The 6,000-nt window shown below is 44.6% G+C and overlaps 1 protein-coding gene across 1 annotated transcript in view; it reads right to left on the reverse strand.

Moving 5' to 3' along the window:
• The window catches only part of LOC140120551 (protein ripply2.1-like), a 28,887-nt gene extending 23,718 nt beyond the window's left edge, over positions 1 to 5,169 (reverse strand). The window contains exon 1 of the mRNA XM_072139551.1: positions 5,014 to 5,169. The gene's annotated coding sequence lies outside the window, so the exon portion shown is untranslated. The remainder of the gene's footprint in view (positions 1 to 5,013) is intronic.
• Positions 5,170 to 6,000: the final 831 nt, after the last annotated feature.

A 6,000-nucleotide genomic window follows, 5' to 3' on the forward strand; every position in this document is an offset into this window, starting at 1 on the left:
TCCAGCTGGTGCAATGCATTTCGAAACGCAACCACTTTGAAAAAACGCAATGAAAACACACCTCAAAAAATGCAGACAAAAAAATGCAGGGGAGAAAATGCAAAGTTAAGACAATTTAACCTAAAACATATTGAAAAAGCCAATATGCAAGTATGATGCGTTTTTCAAGGATGCAAAAACGCTATGACAAAAATACAACAAAAACGCCACGTGTGTCAGTGTGTTTGATCAGTGAATACAGAAATAAAGGAACATAAAATAAACAAATAGTTTCAAAGAAAAATCACAAATTAGACAATTTTGGAGAAAAGGGACGAGAAGAATGAGGGACAAAACCCTCACAGAAATTTTGAGGGGATTTTTGCCTGGAGAATTGGAACTGTGGGCTTGCTCTGAGGAGACCCATATTTAGAGGGGCAGATACATAATGGCCAGAGCCCAGCCGGGGAGGATGTTGCTGATATTGTAACTTGCCGACATCCATTGGTACATAAGTTATGCAGTGGCAGCTTTGCCCAAAATGAGGGATATACACTCACTGGCCACTTTATTAGGTACACCCGTCCAACTGCTGGTTAACACTTAATTTCTAATCAGCCAATCACATGGCGGCAACTCAGTGCATTTAGGCATGTAGACATGGTCAAGACAATCTCCTGCAGTTCAAACCGAGCATCAGTATGGGGAAGAAAGGTGATTTGAGTGCCTTTGAACGTGGCATGGTTGTTGGTGCCAGAAGGGCTGGTCTGAGTATTTCAGAAACTGCTGATCTACTGGGATTTTCACGCACAACCATCTCTAGGGTTTACAGTTGATGCCAGAGGTCAGAGGAGAATGGGCAGACTGGTTCGAGCTGATAGAAAGGCAACAGTGACTCAAATCGCCACCGGTTACAACCAAGGTAGGCAGAAGAGCATCTCTGAACGCACAGTACATCGAACTTTGAGGCAGATGGGCTACAGCAGCAGAAGACCACACCGGGTGTCACTCCTTTCAGCTAAGAACAGGAAACTGAGGCTATAATTTGCACAAGCTCATCGAAATTGGACAGTAGAAGATTGGAAAAACGTTGCCTGGTCTGATGAGTCTCGATTTCTGCTGCGACATTCGGATGGTAGGGTTAGAATTTGGCGTCAACAACATGAAAGCATGGATCCATCCTGCCTTGTATCAACGGTTCAGGCTGGTGGTGGTGGTGTCATGGTGTGGGGAATATTTTCTTGGCACTCTTTGGGCCCCTTGAGCATCGTTGCAACGCCACAGCCTACCTGAGTATTGTTGCTGACCATGTCCATATGTGGATATACACTCACCGGCCACTTTATTAGGTACACCATGCTAGTAACGGGTTGGACCCCCTTTTGCCTTCAGAACTGCCTCAATTCTTCGTGGCATAGATTCAACAAGGTGCTGGAAGGATTCCTCAGAGATTTTGGTCCATATTGACATGATGGCGTCACACAGTTGCCGCAGATTTGTCGGCTGCACATCCATGATGCGAATCTCCCGTTCCACCACATCCCAAAGATCCTCTATTGGATTGAGATCTGGTGACTGTGGAGGCCATTTGAGTACAGTGAACTCATTGTCATGTTCAAGAAACCAGTCTGAGATGATTCCAGCTTTATGACATGGCACAATATCCTGCTAAAAGTAGCCATCAGATGTTGGGTACTTTGTGGTCATAAAGGGATGGACATGGTCAGCAACAATACTCAGGTAGGCAGTGGCGTTGCAACGATGCTCAATTGGTACCAAGGGGCCCAAAGAGTGCCCTGAAAATATTTCCCACACCATGACACCACCACCACCAGCCTGAACCGTTGATACAAGGCAGGATGGATCCATGCTTTCATGTTGTTGATGCCAAATTCTAACCCTACCATTCGAATGTCACAGCAGAAATCGAGACTCATCAGACCAGGCAACGTTTTACCAATCTTCTACTGTCCAATTTCGATGAGCTTGTGCAAATTTTAGCCTCAGTTTCCTGTTCTTAGCTGAAAGGAGCGGCACCCAGTGTGGTCTTCTGCTGCTGTAGCCCATCTGCCTGAAAGTTCGACGTACTGTGCGTTCAGAGATGCTCTTCTGCCTACCTTGGTTGTAACAGGTGGCGATTTGAGTCACTGTTGCCTTTCTATCAGCTCGAACCAGTCTGCACATTCTCCTCTGACCTCTGGCATCAACAAGGCATTTCCGCCCACAGAACTGCCGCTCACTGGATGTTTTTTCTTTTTCGGACCATTCTCTGTTAACCCTAGATATGGTTTTGCGTGAAAATCCCAGTAGATCAGAAGTTTATGAAATACTCAGACCAGCCCTTCTGGCACCAACAACCATGCCACGTTCAAAGGCACTCAAATCACCTTTCTTCCCCATACTGATGCTCGGTTTGAACTGCAGGAGATTGTCTCTACCATGTCTACATGCCTAAATGCACTGAGTTGCCACCATGTGATTGGCTGATTAGAAATTAAGTGTTAACCAGCAGTTGGACAGGTGTACGTAATAAAGTGGCCGGTGAGTGTACAACAGCACTCAACTCATTGACGATGCCAACAGCTCATTGTAACTGTGTAGTAATTATTATTAAAATTATTTCAGGATTTGGGGTTCAATGTTTAATTTTTGAGTGGGCAACACTTAGGGTGATGTCACACATGGCATTTTGAACCCTTTTTTTGGTCCGTTTTTAAGCAGTCCATCCAAAAGCGCATGTGTTTTTGAAATGCGCATGCGTTTTTGAAAAACACATGCAGTTTTTAACAGACTGCTTAAAAACGGGCCAAAACCCCGTTCAAAACGCCATGTGTGCCATCAACCTGAGTCTGCACCCACATAAGTGTATTTACCAGTGCAAGTTACTGTGAACGACAGCCAGCTGAAACACAAATCTAGTGTGCCAACAGGACAAGCACTCCTAGAAATCAGCAATATGTGTGATGGGTGGTTGGCACAGCAAATAGTTGTCCTAGTGCTCTACCTGGCACTCTTTGGGTTACTTCACAGTACATTTTAACTGTCAGTATAGCATTCGGGGGCAGAGCTCCTAGTGCATTTACAAAACATATCCATGGTCCCTCATTCATAAAACGGATGTTAAATAAGCATCCTTTAGCGCGCATTCACATGATACGTTGCGTTATGTTTCTGGCGCATTCCACTGGCTTCAGCCTTGATTATATGCTAAGGTCACATAGCTTTTCCACTGCATCTGCTGTCAGGGCCCAAAAACGGCCTAAAAACACCACGTGTGTCTTCACCCTAAGGGTGGTGGCACACGTGGCGTTTTAACCCGTTTTTAGGACGTTCTTAAGCAGGCCATTAAAAACGCATGCATTTTTTGAAAACGCATCAGTTTTTGTCCATTTTCCAATTATCTTACCAGTTTAAATTAAGATAATTGGTAAAACCCGTCAAAAACTGATGCGTTTTCAAAAATGCATGCGTTTTTGGACGAACTGCTTAAAAATGGACCAAAAACGGGGTCAAAACGCCACGTGTGCCGCCAGCCTTTGGCTGCTTTGAACCTGTTTATCTTAATAGATAAACAGGTTAAAAGTAGCCAAACACGTGGTAAACGGTCAAAAACGGAAGGGTTTTCTCAACCTCTGTTAATAAGGTAAAGCAGGGAAGTTTATAAGAGCTTTAACGTATCAATTAAAAATTCCATTGCCATCAATGTAAATTTTATGTTATCCGCCATGTTCCCTAAGGGTGATGTCACACATGGCGTTTTTAGTTTGTTTTTAAGCAGTCCATTAAAAAAACGCATGCGTTTAAAAAAGTATCAGTTTTTAAAAACGCATCCCTTTTTTTTACAGGTTTTACTAATTATCTTGATTGAAAATGGTCAAAAACTGATGCGTTTTCAAAAAACGCATGCTTTTTTAAAAAAACGGATGCGTTTTTAACGCATGCGATTTTTAACTGATTGCTTAAAAAACTGACCAAAAACGGGTTCAAAACGCCATGTGTGTCTTTCTGAAGATTAGCTCAAGACTGCTTTATTCTTTTTGGCACTGGAACTCTTATATGGAAAGTCATAACACACTCTGCAAGGGGGGTGCAAGTACACAAGCGGGCAATACTATTGGATGTAAGCACACAAAGGAATGTAGAACCATTGGCTGTCTTCACATAAACGAAATGCCCAGATGTTCACCTGGATACCTTCCTCTAGGTGGTGCTAGCGAGCACTAAGTCTTTGTGTGCTGAGGGACAAACCCCACCCAAACTTTAGTTTTCACTACACAAAGTTATGTGAAATGAATGCTGAGTCTTTAAAATGTCTGACAGTATGTAAGATGGCATTCAAGACCAGTGTGATATCCTTAACATTTCCCCCCTTTTGAGTCCTGCATGGCCTGTAACTTTGTCCAGGGTAACCTCCTTAAACTCCAGGTACCTACAGGTAGGCTAAGACCTTACCTGCTGGACTTCACCAGATCCCCTGGAGGCCAGTCACTCGGGGGTTACAGGCTTGCATACTCAAATTACATAATTGTGTTTCCATAGTTTATGGGTTTATTAACAGGCTGGTTCTTCAACAAGACCGTATCCTCCACACCGGCACTTCTCCTGTCATGGTTCTTACCACCAGGACGGCCATCTGGGACATGGTGGACTTGATGAGGGGGACGACACAACGTGCAATAAGTGACAAGAGCAAAATCGCAATCCCCAATATCACCCCCACTTAAAGCAAACCCTTCCAATCCCCCAACCACAAAGTGAAGGACAAAGTGTCCACCCCAGAGTTTCTCTTGAGTTCCCTGGACAGTCCTTCAATCTCTTCAAGTGCATGGGTAATGGATCCATAGGGGGCGATGTACATGGAACAAACCGCTCCCACCATTTTACAGACTCCTCCCTTCTCAGCAAGGGTCATGTCTAAAGTCATGCGGTTCTGGGAAGCATCTCAGATATAATTCACAAATCTCTGCCGATTACAATAAAAACAGTTAACAACCAACATTCAATTTGTAGAGAGAAAAGAAAGCTGGCACTCACCTTGTAAAATTTTCAGACTTTATTCCAACAGCGTTAAAAACATGATGCAGGGGAAAGGAAAACACGCAGGAGCCCACTTGAGGCGATGGCCCGTTTCGCGCTAACTGAGCGCTTAGTCCTGCCTTGTGGGTCAGCGTCCTCAGCTGTACTTTAATTGAGAACGCCTGCCCAGGTTACTGAGCAACAACCTAAACAAATTACATCATTGGCTGTGAGGTAGGAGGCGTGGCATAGGCACACTCCGAAGCCGGATCAGCATTAGAAAAGTAGGGAAAATACTTGTTATCATAAAGACACTTAGAATACAGTTTGAATATGAAAAATTTTACAAGGTGAGTGTTAAGATTGGTACACAAAAGACAGGGGATAGTGTGCCCTGAGCTTGCCCCAACCTCTGTCCCTTCCTATAGCCCCCCCACGCTAAACCGTGGGGCGACTACTTGAAGACTCGAGATACGCTGGATAAGTGAGGGAAGGGAAACACAAACAGACTGACAAACATAAAACACAAAAGAATCGTAAACAAGCCGGAGTCACAACGAGAGGGTACGTCAATAGCAAAATCAGTAGGCAAAGAGTCAATGTCAAAAACTAGCCGAGGTAACAACAATACAGATACAGATACTGAGCAATACAACCTAGTAGCAGCGAGTGGAGAAAGGGATTTTCAAACACTGGCACAGGTGACTAGTGAAGCTGCAATTTATGCAGCCAGAACTCCACCTCCAGAACCTGATAGGAGCTAGACAGCATCTGGGAATTAACCCCTCAAGGTGCAGAACAACCAGGCACCAAGCAGAGGTTGAAAGTCCCAGCCACTCCTAGACAGCGCGAGATCTTAGCAGCCGCTGCCCAGGACGAGAGGTGGAGTTTGCGCGGATACGCGCCGGGGTTCGGAGAACGCTGCTGGTACCACCAGAAGAACCAGAAGTCCCAGCAATCTCCCTAGCGAACCTGACAGTGAGTGCCAGCTTTCTTTTCTCTCTA

The sequence above is a fragment of the Engystomops pustulosus genome, chromosome 3 (genome assembly GCF_040894005.1).
Source record: "Engystomops pustulosus chromosome 3, aEngPut4.maternal, whole genome shotgun sequence".
NCBI classification, from domain to species: Eukaryota; Metazoa; Chordata; class Amphibia; order Anura; family Leptodactylidae; genus Engystomops; species Engystomops pustulosus.